This window comes from Lissotriton helveticus, chromosome 1_2 (genome assembly GCF_964261635.1).
Source record: "Lissotriton helveticus chromosome 1_2, aLisHel1.1, whole genome shotgun sequence".
Lineage (NCBI taxonomy): Eukaryota > Metazoa > Chordata > Amphibia > Caudata > Salamandridae > Lissotriton > Lissotriton helveticus.
This window is the reverse complement of record NC_136058.1, coordinates 411239900-411254619: the sequence shown is the minus strand read 5'-3', so window position 1 is coordinate 411254619 and position 14720 is coordinate 411239900.

Here is a 14720-nt window from a genome sequence, read left to right as displayed (position 1 = left end):
TCCGGATTCTCCTGTCTCAGACTACAGAAACGCAGAGACTTCTTGGTGACGTCAAAGATCAAATTTATTGGCTGCAGCCAGTAACCTGTATCCTAGAAGTACAACACGGTGTATATTCTCAGGAGACTGCTCAACTTTACAAAGCTAGTCATCCCTTTTGTACCAAATATTATGCTTCAGGCAACCATTCCTTATTTACAGTTGACCATTCACATATTTTCACGACAAAGAAAAAGCAGAATCATGGTGACAAGCCCATTTTTCAGTTTGTCCAGCCCACAATCAATTATTGGTCAAACCCACCCTTCTTCATCAGGTAAATCAGACGGACCCCTAATAAAAATGGGTACCTCCTCATCGTAAAACAGGTCATAAAGAAAGAAGCAGAGACAGGTGTGAGTAAGATTAGACATAGTTGTGTGCAATAAAAGGTTTATGGCATGTTGTGGCTTGAACCCTAATCTCGATCGGCCACTGAGAAAGATACAGGCCGAGCAGGTTTGGCTTCGGGCAACGGAGTCAGCTTGCCCAGGTCACACAGAAGTCAGGTAATGTAAATGTACAGGAATTTATATAGCGCAAATCACCAAGCGGTTTCTAAGCGCTTGCTTAGGGAACCCGTCCTGGTATTCCCCTGTGAGATAACCCCGGCAGGGTATCCGCAAGGTGAAAGCCAGGCATCCCGCCGCGAGGGGCCGTTGTGGAGATTAAGCAAGCTATTGCCCAGAGTCGCAGAGTGTGAACCTGTGAATCGAGTAGGCACCGGAGCGAGAATTGTCGAGTCTATGGACATTTTAGGACTCAAGACCCCGCCGAGCCGGGAATTGAACCCTGGTCCCGGGCTGACCTCTGCTTCCAGGTCTGCCTCCTCTAACCAGTGAGCCACACTTCTCCACGTAAAGGTGTACGTGTCCATGGACTCGATCGCCCTTAGTCATCGGCCTATGTGAGGGTAACCACAAAATGGCTGCCATACACAAAAATGGAACCCGAGGGTTCAGGACGGAATCTTTGATTTCATGGTGATCTCGTCACTGAAACACGACGAAAATACTCGCCTACCTTACACTCGTCATTTCGGTCTGATGTTGCCAAAGTCGTCATAATACGACGATTGTTTTATGACACGGGTGCAGAATTTCAGTACCTCAGCCCCTCCTTTTGCCCTTACATAGGCAATAACCTACTCTTACGCTAATCTGAGTCTAGGTCTATATTCATAAAATCATTGAGGTGTTGCTGTAGCATCATCCTATTACTTAGCTCGTCTCTCGATATAGGTTTCCTTACACATGCCACATATAGCAGGAGCACACTGTACACAAAGACAAAACAGGAAAAGAATGGCTAAGATCATCCCAATTACCATCAGAATCTTCCATCTCCAGGCAGATATCAGTTCCCAGAACCATCCCATCAACGACCAATCTCCTTTATCCACATGTATAGAGTTGGAGATCTTATGCAGTTTGGAAATGGCCTGGTACACTGTCGGAGCGTTATCTGGAATGAAAACACAGCAACTTGATTGGATCACTTTACATACCCCACCTCGATCTGCAAGTATGACACCTAACGCAACTCTGTTTTGGAGAGTCATAAGGCGATCCGACTGGAGCTCAGCAGTCAAGTTACTAAGGGCACCGGCAGTTTCAACTACGGTGAACTCAACCACCCTCGTCAATTGCCGTATGTTCCTGCTGTTAACCATAGGTCCCCGAAATGGCAGAAAACCCTTCAAGAAACCTCCCAATTCTTGTCCTGTAGTATCTTCCTTACTGAAGACACCTCTAACTACCCTTGCCTTGTGGTAATCTGCCGCAGCTGTGTAGGTGGGAGGCAACAGGATCGAAACAAAACATGTTCCCGAGAAGTCAGGGGGCAACCATGCGTATGCTCTATCATAACAGATGAAATAGGTACCCTTAGCTGTTAGGAACAATGGGGAAGTCTGGGACGCAAAAACGTACGTCTCAGTGCAGGTACTCCTCCCTAACTGAGCTCTCGGATTCTTGCCATTACCTTGCAGACATAGATGACCCTGATGGGGTACAATCCAAATCGGAGTGGATCTTTTTGCTCGCTGGTTCTCACTCAGACTCACTCCATATCCAGTCACATTCCATCCAATATACGATAGTGTCTCATCTTTCGGGATAGTCTCGTAAGAACTGGCTCCCTTAATCATATCGACTATTCCCTTGACTAGAGCACTATTCTTTGGGTTGTCTTCCACAGAACGTAGGGGGTGGACTTCACGGGCATAGATGAACATTGTAGCTGAATGGTAGGACCAGATAAGGGATACCTTTATCAGTAGTATGAGGCATAAGACCACACACCCAACAGTTAGTCGTGTTCACTACTAATTGGTGTTGGTGCAAAAGCTGAACGAAGGAGTTATTGACAAACTCTAATCTTCTAACGGACTCATGTTCAGGTAGAGGGTGAAAAGAATGCGAGGAAACAAAAGAAAACATATCCTATTAAAAACATCATTACACTAAGCAACATGAAAATGCATAATATCAGAAAACGTTTTCTAGCCATCATCATACACATTTTGGTTTTAAAGTTCATCTCTTTGGCAGGTCTCTCCATCTCAAAAAACTCCATCCTCTAAACTTGCTGCTTGCGGGGGTAGGGTATTCCGTGCTAAGGAATGCGCCTGTCAGCCCAGGGAACTCCCAAGGACCAACCAGAACCGTCGACCTTGTGTCTTAGGCTTGCACTCCAAAGACTTGACGCCGCAACCCTACAGCTGAACCCGGATGGTGGTTCGAAAAACAAAAATCAAAAAACGTTTTTCAGATGAGAGAGCTGCACTTTCAAAAAATAGCAAAGAAAAGGAATATTATTTGTCCATAGTCCTCGGCCTCAGATTATAACGGCTTTTCCCTGGTAATGTCGGATCACGAAACAATAGGTCAGGCTCAGTAGTGTCCAGTCGAACTGAAGATGGCACGGCTTCTTGCAGAAGATCGTCGCTTTCGCATTCAGAATTTGTTCCAATTAAACGTGCATCGCTAAAAGGCAGAAAATGAGGCACAGTCTCAGTTTCCGAATCTGCAAAACCCTCCTGGATCCACCGGTCGTACGGCAGAGGCAAAGGGACCCTCTTACAGTGTACGCCGTGGATCCAGTTCTTCTTTCCTTGTACTCGTACTGCGGATCTCGTTGATAAAAGGACTAAATAGGGGCCGGTCCAACGGGGTTGATCATTCTTTGTCCGCTGGAAATTCTTAATTAGGACCCATGATCCAGGATCGATAACGTGTCCTGGATCTTCAGATACCTGAGGCAAGGTATTGTGAACCTGTTGGTGTAAAACACGCAATTTAGCCGTCAAATCATATAAGTAATCAAGCAGTAAAGGGTGTTCAATCTCGCTGAATTTTGTCAGCCTCGGCACACCCCATATGTTGGCCGGGCGACCAAACACGATTTCATACGGACTAAGTCCCACTCGTGAATGCACAGTCATTCTTGTCAATAAAAGTGCTAATGGCAACGCATCAGGCCATTTAAGACCAGAGCTCGCTTGTATCTTGGCAAGTTTAAGTTTTAGAGTGCCATTGTAGCACTCTACTAGTCCAGCTGATTGGGGGTGATTTGCAGCGTGAAACTTTTGGCGTATACCTAGCCCTTCACATACTCTCTTCGACCCACAAATTCACTCCCATTATCACTCCAGACCATTCTCGGCAAACCAAATCTAGGGAAAAACTCTTTGACAAGGGCTTTAGCTGTGGATAAGGCAGTATTATCTTTCAGGGGATATGCTTCTACCCATCTCGAAAAGGCACAAACTACAACAAGTACGTATTTCAAGTTGTTGCACCTCTCCATGTGGATGAAATCTAGCTGTAAAACCTCGAATGGATACGTTGGAGGCGCAAAATGACCAGCTGGAGTTGGAGTTCCCCTACCAGGGTTGTATTTCAGACAAACCATACAATTCTTGACCATATTCTCTGCACACTTAGGAATTCCAGCATTTTGCCATTCTGGGGCCAACAACTTACAGATCCCTTTCACACTGGTGTGAGCCATTCCATGTGCCATTGTAACCACTGCAAGCACGTATGCATCGGGTAGCAACCATCGCTGATGCTCTGACAATTCAACCCAACAACCATGTGAGTCTAATTTACCCGTACTCTCTTTTCACACACTCAACTATTTCTCTGTAGCTTCAGCTTGAATAGACTTCACACTCTCTATCGTATCTTCACACATTCCAACGTCACCAATCCATCTTGCAGGGCCCGCGACATACATTCGACTCATCACATCTCTTGCTGTTTCTTTTGCAACTTCATCAGCAAACGCATTACCACAACCAACGTCGTCAGTAACCTTCTTGTGTGCACTACATTTCACAATTGCGACTTGCAATGGCAAGGTGAGTGACTCAAGAAGCTCATTCACCAACTGACCATGCTGTATCTTGGCTCCATGTGAAGTCAGAAACCCATGCTCCTTCCACAATCGTCCAAAACTATGAGCCACACCAAACGCATACTGGCTGTCAGTATATATGGTCACTTTCATTCCTTTTGATAATACACACGCTCTCGTAAGTGCAATCAACTCTGCTGCTTGAGGGGGCGGAGCTTGCCGGCGTCGATGCCAGACGTGTGAGCGCGGAGCTCCTCGCCATTGCCCGCAATATTCAGTTAATTATCCTTCTTTGACGGACCTCAACGGGGCAAAAAAGAGTGTGTGGTGAAGCGCTGACCCGTCCGACACACTCGGTGAGCTTCCCGGGGCAAATTGACTGAGAGACGGGGGAGATACGCGGCCTGCTAAAGTCCGCGTCACTCGGCCCGAAAGCAGCGGACTTGCCTGAGCGCTTGGCCGGCGTGCGTGCCCCGACGTGCGGCCAGCGTCGGAGTGCGGCCTCGAAGACCTGCTGCCCCCTCCTTGCTGTGGAGCCCCTGAGGGGCCGGCGGACACAGGTACCCCTGAGAGGCGGCGGACAGGTACGGGACCACGAGGAGGAGTGTTACTGAGCCCAGGCGGCTGAGTTGCACTGAGTGCCTGAGGTCTGAAGATCGGGCGGCGACCTGCTGCGTGTATAACGGACATTGCCACTTGTAATTGTGCTTGGCATCTGCGGCCCCGGCCTCTCTGCTCAGGGACTGAGGTGCATGGTGGTGCCCCCACTATCTGAGCCGCGGGCAGACTGGAGGACTTGGGATCGCCCGTACATAGGAGTGCACAGTCCAGTGGAGGATCGGTACCCCCCCCCTCCAGCTGGAGAATAGTCATACTGTGTTGCGGTACAACGTGGGGGTCGGCTTCTGGACTCTGGGGGTGACCCACCACCGGAGCACTCAAACTGCGGACCGGTGGGCGGCGTGCGACGCCAGACCTGCGACCACGACCACGTGTTTGAGCACCCCTGGGAGGATCAGCTTAGTCGTTGCTGTGCAGGCAGAGACCAGGAAGCACGTTCCGATAAGTGACGGAGTTGTGGCGGCGTCTGGGACGGCGCAGTGCAGCGGTATCAACAGACTCAATTGCATTGTCTAGTGGATGGCGACCCGGATTTAGTGGATAGTGAGGTGTGCCCTCCCCAGTAATATCCTCTGTTTTGGCCGCGACTCCCAGGCGTTAATAGTTGGCACGAGGCTTTGGGCGGTGTAATGCCGGGGCTTCAGTGCCACTTGGACCACGAGAGCACACGGTTATTGTAGGGCGGCTTACTAGCTACTTCGTCAGCGGAGATCCGAGGACACAACTAACCTGCTAACGGAGGAGCGTCAGCTACAGCAGTAGGACCATACCACACGGTGGACATAGACCTCTGTTGCGACAGCTTCACGGCTGCAGAGGGACACATTGCGGAGGGGCGACGCTGCTGGTGGGGGAACTCTCTTTGCTTAGGTCTTGCAGTGGGAGGCAGGACATCGCCCGCTCCCTGTGTCGCGCTATCAACAGGACTCAACCTAAATTGGCGTTCGAACAGCGTAAGACGAAGTCACCAGAGGAGGCGTTGCCTAACCCCACTCAACAGAACACAGGCTCTGAGAACACTATGTACACCGATATTAAGGACATGCTAGTGTCTATGGAAAAGGGGTTGCAAGAAAGTATGTCTTTTTTTCTAGGCATTTCGCTTCTTTTTTTGGATCCCCTGGTATTTGCACTACATGATGAATAAGGTCCTGATGAAGGTGGCCTAGAGCCGCTGAAACGCGCGTAGACCTGCTACAAGGGCCGACAATTACATCTTGGAGCCCTAGAACAACAATAGCTTTGTGATCTAGCTAATTACAACCCAGTTCCTTTTTCTATCTGAGTATGTGGTTTGGTATGACTGGTCGCACGTGAGTAAGTTGATTGGTATGGTTGTTACCAAGGGGTATTACTCTTGTTGTTTATTTTTATGACTTTTTTGTGTTATTTGTGATTCCTCGTAATGAATAGATGTATTCTCTGTGCAATTCTCTGATTCAAAACAGTATTTATATGAATTTATATTTATAAAAAAGAAAAATAAAATACATAGAATTTTTGAATAATTTCTGTCTAGAATTAACTTTCTTTTTGTCACCCATTTTTGACATGCATAGATGCATACACACAATTGAAATATACGGCCACTGAAGGAACTTCCCTTACATTATAGTTGCAAGAAAGTATGGCCTCCATTGGGACGAAAATCGACGCACTCACCTACCGTATGGACCGCATGTCGGAGCGTGTTGACAAGCATTCGGAGGGACTTGATATGTCGGAACGCCGGATAACCGAGGTTGAAGAGGCACAGACCGAATGGGACAAAGACCGCAAACAGTTCTCCAGGCTACTGCAGGTCATCCAAGACAAGTCCGAGGACTTGGAGGCACGTTCAAGGAGATTGAACATCCGCATCACGGGAATTTCGGAGACAACCCAGACCGGGAAAATGGAACTGTTCGTCGAGAAGCTCCTGGTCACCCTGCTGGGCGACGACGTTTTCTCCCCGATGTTCATAGTGGAGAGGGCGCACACTGGGCCCGCGCCCACGCACGGGTGCCCTGCCGCGGCCGATAATAGCGAAACTACTGAACTACAGGGATCGCCATGCGGCGTTGAGGGCGGCCAGAGACAAGGGGAAGCTGCAATTCAAGGGTATGGAAGTCTCCTTATACCCGGACTTCACGGCGAAAGTCCAGGAGGAGAGGCGACACTTCGCCCCATACAAGAAACAACTGCGTGACCTTGGCCTGGACTATGCGATGCTGTATCCAGCTAAATTGCGGGTCAACCGACAGGGGCACTCCCATTTTTTCACGGACCCCAAGACTCTCCAGAAGTCGCTGAAGGAGTGGGCCAAGGAACAACGGAAAAGCCCGCGCGGACAGGCTGAAGATCAAACTGACGATAGCCGTCTCGACGAACAGGAATAAACTTCTTATGAACCCATGGCCTGATCTACCGTCTGGAGAATGCAAGCACAGAGCAGTGTGAGACTGCACAGCTGCCTCTTGTCGCGACTACCTGAAACGTTCCGTGGACGGGAAGAGGAGAGGCCTGCACTCAGTGACTTGTCGACATGGGGCAGCTGGGTGAGATTGTTTCATTTTGTTTACACTGGCACGACGAACTTGTGAACATTTATGGTATTGGGGGAACCACTGTTTTTTGTTTAGTATTATGCTTAGCGCCCACCGCTACACCCAACAGCACACGGATCTGAATGGCGGGAGGATGATGTACGCAGGCTGAAGGGTGCACTGAGGTGCGCCACGAAGCACCCCTGATTGGGTGTCCGTTGATGATCATAGACTGGGGCGATGGCGCTGAGGGCGAGAGTGCCACGGTACATCACTGACACACAATTGTGTGACCCACATGGTGACCTCCGCCCTAGTGCCTTCGGCTCTGCATACTCCTGAGCGAACTCCATTAGGGAGAACTCAGGGAAAGGTTTCATGTTTGACGTTGTGGACTGGGGAGTGTCTCTGTCAGGCCAGGTTGGGGTGGTCTGCAGTGGGTGGGGGGGAGGATGGGGGGAGGGATGTCATTGTCGTACACTTATGGTTTTGTATCTTGAATTATGCATAGTGTTGCCTGTTTATGCTTGTCTAGGAACGATTATACTAGTTGTGGTTCTGCAGAGACTGTCATGCGGCCAGGGCAGACTATCGTGCACGAACACTGCATTTTTACCCTTGGTATGGCGGACTTAGGTGCAACACCCGCAGATGACGATCATACAACGTTGAAAGCCTTAACCTGGAATGTTAGGGGGCTCAATGATCACCGCAAACTCAGGAAAGTGCTGCACTACCTCCACAGGTACCACATTGACCTGGCCCTCATACAAGAAACGCACCTCCCACCTCAGTGTAAGATGCACACCACTAAAGGTATGGGGGGTAATAGCCTGGCTGCGGGTTTCACTTCGCACTCCAGAGGGGTGGTTACATGGGTGAATCCTCGATCTCACTTAAAACAGACCCTAGTAGCAGCTGACTCTGAAGGTCGCTATTTGATAACCAGATGTGTGGGGAAAGGGCACAACTTTATAGTGGTAAACGTGTATGGGCCCAACTTCGACTACCCCGAGTTCTATGCGACTCTAGCCGGGTATTGCACACCTTATGCTTCCTCTAATATGCTTTGGGGTGGGGATTTTAATTTCGTGTTTGACCCCGCCTTGGACAGATCCAGAGGGCCAACTCGTCCACCGGCTGCCGCGGCACTCCTAATTCAGGCAGAACTTCTTAACTTTGACATTGCGGATGTATGGCGCTACAAACACCCGGCGCAGGGGGGTTTTACACACTACTCAGCCTTCCACACAAGAATTGATTACTTCCTAGCATCCCAATCTGTTCTCCCTTGGGTCCGGGGATGTGTGGTGCTCCCTCGGACTCTATCGGACCATTCCCCACTGCTTTTGACACTGGAGACACCTACAAAGAGGATTGCCCCATTTACGTGGCAATTTCCCCCCTACTCTCTATTAGATGATGTATTCAGGGGGGAGCTGGCGAATGACATTGACACCTTTTTTGAGACTAACCTGGGCTCAGTTGATAGTTTCCAAATGCTGTGGGACGCATTCAAGGCTTATATTAGAGGGATGGCTATGGCCAAACACTCCAGTGTTCTAAAGGCTATCAGACAACGGTTGAAACACCTTGAAACACTATTGCAGGATGTGGAGAATAGACAGCGCACTGACCCAGACTCTGACGTAGCGGAGCAACTTAAAACACTACTGGCTGACTACAATGAAGAGGCAGATAGGGAGGTGAAACATTTGGGCAAGTACGCCACTGCACGGACGTATGGGGAGGGGGACAGACCCGGCTCAGTTTTAGCCAGAATATTGAGACAGGAAAGGAAGTCATTGGTGATAGATGAACTGACAACAGCCACAGGAGAGGTACTCACGGACGAGACTGAGATCATTGCCGAATTGAAAGATTATTATGCCGATCTCTATAAGTCCAAAGCTTCCCATCTGGAGGAGGAGATCGAGGACTACCTTAGCTACATTAAAATGCCATTCCTGACCGACGCGCAGAGGGAATTCTTGATGACGCCGATACAAGAGGACGAAGTTAGGGATGCATTGGGGGGGATGCGCGCCGGAAGCGCTCCTGGGGCGGATGGTCTTACAGTAGGCTTTTACAAGGTATATATAAACAAACTGCTGCCTCACCTGATAACCCTCTGTGACAACATCTGTGAAGAGGGCAGTATGTCCCCCACCATGTGTGAGGCGCTGCTAGTCACCATTCTGAAACCGGGGAAGCCCCCCGACTTATGTAGTTCCTATAGGCCACTCTCCTTATTGAACGTAGATGCCAAGCTGTATGCTAAGATTTTAGCCACGCGACTGGCTCTTCTGGTCCCAGGCCTAGTTGCCCCGGAACAAGCCGGATTTGTCCCAGATCGTGACCTGACGTATAACATTCGTACGGTATTGGGAACAATGCAGCACGTCCAGCAAGAAAATAAGGCGCTAGCAGTTTTCCTTGATATGGAAAAGGCATTCGACTCGGTTGAATGGCCATTCATGGTGAGAGTACTGAGGAAATTGGGGCTGGGAGAACCCTTCCTGCAAATGATGGGGGCGTTATATCACAAACCAACAGCCAGACTGCGGGTTGGGAACTCTGTCACTGACTCCTTTGGAATCAGTAGAGGTACTAGACAGGGGTGCCCACTCTCCCCGCTCTTATACGCCTTGGTTGCGGAACCATTGGCGTGCACTATCAGGGAATATCACGCCGCTGAGGGTATCAACTTCCCGATGTATAAAATCGGTATTTCCACGTATGCCGACGATACCCTGCTGTACGTCCGGGATCCAGAATCCAACCTTAAGTCAGTGATCAGAGAGGTAGTGCGATTTGGAGCACTCTCGGGCCTTAAGGTCAACTGGGCCAAGTCGGTTGCGTTCCCTCTCACCCCTGTCACGAAGCCCTTTGAGATGGAATACCCACTGCAGTGGTCCACTGACCCTGTACGATACTTGGGGATACAGCTCCACAAGGTCCCCGAAATACTAATCCGGGAGAACTATAGGACCGCTTTTTCCAAGCTAGTAGATGACGTCGAAAAATGGTGCAGGCTCCCCCTCTCACTAATGGGTAGCATCACCATCATGAAAATGGTAGTCTTACCGAGGTTCCTGTTTCTGTTTAATAACCTACCAATAGTCCTCTCGAAGGCCTTTATCAAGCAACTGACACAAGTTCTTATACAGCTTGCCTGGGGGGGTAAGCAGCCAAGAATCCAATGGAGAGTATTAACACTGCCATATGAAATGGGAGGCCTTGGTGCCCCAGATATGGAAAGATATTACAGGGTTGCTCAGGCAGCCCACCTGCACTCGTGGATACATGGGCACTCACACACTCCGCATATAGTTCTGGAACGCTTATTTGCGAAGCCCACACCGTTGCCGGCCACGGTCTGCCTGCCGGTGGACCGAAGGATTGGTCAACTAGACTCCATAAAAGCTACGAACCACGCTTGGAATGAGCTGGCGAAGGCGCAGGGCTGCGACTTGCTGTATTCACCCCTCATGCCAACTGAATGGGCAGTATGGCTTCCTCTGCTGATGGAGAGAGGAGTTACGAGAGCGCTAACCGAATTGGGCATTTCAAAATTAGAAGATTTATTCATAGATGGGGTTGTAGACATGGGAACAGTTGCCCCCCTTGCAGGCTGAGGCATCACTTTTAACACGCTTTCAATATCACAGAATCCGGAGCGCTCTGCAGGAAATCTTGGGCCCGGAGATGGCTGAGCCACCTGAGCTGCCGGAACTCACTTACGTGATTAGGACGGTGTCCCCTCGTAAGCTAATAACGAAACTAAACAAATTGGGAGTACGACACAAACAACTCCTACCCTCCAAGGCCAGAGCAGAGTGGCAGCATGACCTACAGACGCAAATAGACGATGAAATGTGGACCTATTGCTGCGTGAGCACGAAAAATCTCTCGCTGAATGGAAGGCACAGATTAGTGCATTTCAAATATTTGAACCGAGTCTATTACACACCGGAGAGACTGCACAGGTACGGTCTGAGACAGTCCCCGGAATGCGAACGCTGCCACGCACACATAGCCGACTTTCTACATATGGCATGGAACTGCCCAGGGGTCCACAAATTCTGGGGGGAGGTGTTCTTAGAAATAAGTCAGATACTGAATGCAGAGATAGCTATCTCCCCGATGCTAGCACTGTTGGGATATTCGAAACCACTACCGGTGGCATTACGGCGCCTGGTGGATATGGCTCTACTTATAGCCAGACGGGTCGTCGCCACCTGCTGAATGAGGGGACCGTTACCCACTAAGAAGAAATGGGCTAGAGACATGTTGTACTGCTGCACTCAATCGGAAGTGTATAGTGAACTGCTCCCCCCTAAGAGTCGCCCCAAGAAATTCTGGAGCTTATATAGGACACATGTCGAGACCTGCGAGGGCGAGGAGAGCGGAGAACGGGATGGGGGCTCTGCTGAGCTAGAGGCGACGGGGAACCAGGAAGCGGGGCCTGAGGAGGATCTGGGTTAGGTGCACAGAAGATAGTAACTAGTCCCGGGTTGGAGAGGGTGTGATGTGATTGTAGGAAAGCGTAGTGTTTCTGTGAGAATGCGTTGGAGGGTTGGTTGAGGGGAGGGAGGGGATTAGGTAGCAGTCCAGGGTTCCACGGAGCATCTCCCTCACCTTCCCCCTCCTCCCCCCTTTAGGCGGTAGTCTGGGGAGACACTCGGGTAATCCATTCAGGGACGTAGTTTAGACAGGCACACTATTGACAATAATGGGTGGGGGGTTTGTTGGGGTAGGTAGTAGATATTTCTTTGCACAGGTAGGGGGTGTTGGTCTGCAACTTGCGGGGGCTGGGCTGTACAATTGCAAGTAACGCTATGCGGGGAATGCTCAGGGGTTACAGAGAAGATAGCGTTGTGTTGCCTGCCACTGACTCATTGGACATTGATTCACTGTGATATAACTGTGCGCCGCCGGGATGTCGGCGAACAGGCTGTGTTCAATCCTGCTAGTATGTTCGGATGTATTAGTACAATACCAGTTCCCGGCCCTCTGGGTTGCGAGATGTATGCCTTGTATCATGTTTGGCAACGAAATAAAGGTTTTTGAAAATTTAAAAAAAAAAAAAAAACTCTGCTGCTTGAGCTGAATTATGTGGGATGCGTGCAGCTTCAACAATCGTATGCAAAGTCGTAACAGCATATGCTGCAGTCGTATCACCATTTGGAAGCTTGAAGCATGAACCATCCACCCATAAGGTACCATCACACTTCACAAGAGGAGTGTCCCTAAGATCTACTCTCCCTTTCGTTTCCTCTTCTGTCCTAAAAAGGCAATCATGCTGTTCAGAAGCATCTGTCTCCACTGGAATTGGCAACAATGTAGCTGGATTCAACGTATTGCATCTCTTTATGTGCACATGACTCGCTAAAAGTGTCAACTCATAACCTGACAATCGAGCACTAGTTAAGTGCTGTGTCTTGGTCCTGTTTAGCAAAGTGTCCACTGCATGTGGAACCATTACAATCAATGTATTATTCATCACCAAACCAGCAGACTGCCGAATAGAAACAGCTGCTGCCGCCGCCGCTCTCAAGCAACTCAGCAATGCTCTAGCCACCGGGTCCAAAGTTGACGAAAAATACGCACATGGATGCTGCTTGTCCCCAAAAGACTGTGTCAGCACTGATAACGCACAACCTTCTTTCTAATGGACATACAGTGTAAAGGGCTTACTGTAGTCGGGGGTACCTAACACAGGAGCCGAGCACAACGCATCACGCAATTCCCAAAAACTTTTCTGACAATCATCGGACCACGGGAGGGGATTTGGTGTATCTTTACAAGTTAATGCCACCAAAGGTTTGGCCAGCAGGGAAAAATTCGGTATCCATTGTCTGCAATATGACGTGATACCCAAGAAAGCACGCACTTCTCTCTGTGTAACTGGCACACTCAATTTTGCAATTGCCTGAATTCTTTCTGGGGTCAGTCTTCTTCCCTCCTTCGATAAGAGATGACCTAAGTAGGTCACTTCTTGTCGACAATACTGTAATTTTGAAAGAGACACTTTATGATGCAAATCAGACAAATGACGCAACAATGACAAGGTGGCTTCTTTACAAATCTCCTCAGTATCTGCAGCGACTAGCAAATCGTCGACGTACTGAATAAGAAGAGCAGCACCATTAGGTAAAACAATCGTATCAAGCTGTGTTTTCAGAGCCTGACTATATATTGATGGACTCTCACAATAGCCTTGAGGAGCGCGTTTGAACCGGAAGCTTCGACCTCCTAAACAGAATCCAGAAATATCCCTGCTCTCCTCGGCAATCGGGATGCTGAAGAAGGCATTCCTCAAGTCAATCACCGAGAACCAAGTGGCTGAAGCTGGAATCATAGTTAGTAAGGCAGTGATATCAGGAACAACTGGAAACTGTGGCACAACTATTTTATTCACCTCTCTAAGATCAATCACAAACCTGTAAACAGGTGGCTGAGAAGAGTCAGTACGCTTCAAAACAGGAAGAACAGGACTATTGCAAACGTTACCTCTTGTTTCTTCAATTACATTTTTTTCAATTAAATGATAATGATCGCTAACAACGCCTTTTCACCTTCATTAGAGATCTTGTATTGGGGAATGCGCGGCATTTTAACATTCGCTTTCAATGTCACGACATATGGCGGTATTTCCAAAAGACCCACGTCATTAGGACCAGTAGCCCAAATAGAATCAGGAAGAGAAGACAATTCTGTCGGAAGTTTATCCTTCGACAAATACATTGAGGAGACCACTTTCTTACCCAGTGTAAGTTGTACTCCCGAAGGGGAACAATACAATGCCGCATACAATCTTTTCAACAGATCCAATCCTAACAAGTTCTCACCACAACCTGTCGTCAGAATAAGGGGTGCTTCGAATTCACAAGTTCCAACAGAAAGAGACATAGGACTAGAAATCGGGTTCCTAACCGGGGCGTCAGTATTACTGTTGTACTTTACACTCGCATGTACATGAAATACTGCAAAAAAATTGTATTTGTAATTGCATCTGTCAACACAAGTCATTTTAAAGTAAATGCTGCTATAATAGTTTTTGGGGTAAATCATAAGGCATTATAGTTGGTTTTAAAGATTTTAATTATTGTGCATTGTATGAACGTTTTGATGGAATGGTCAACTATCTACGTATTATTGGAGTATCAC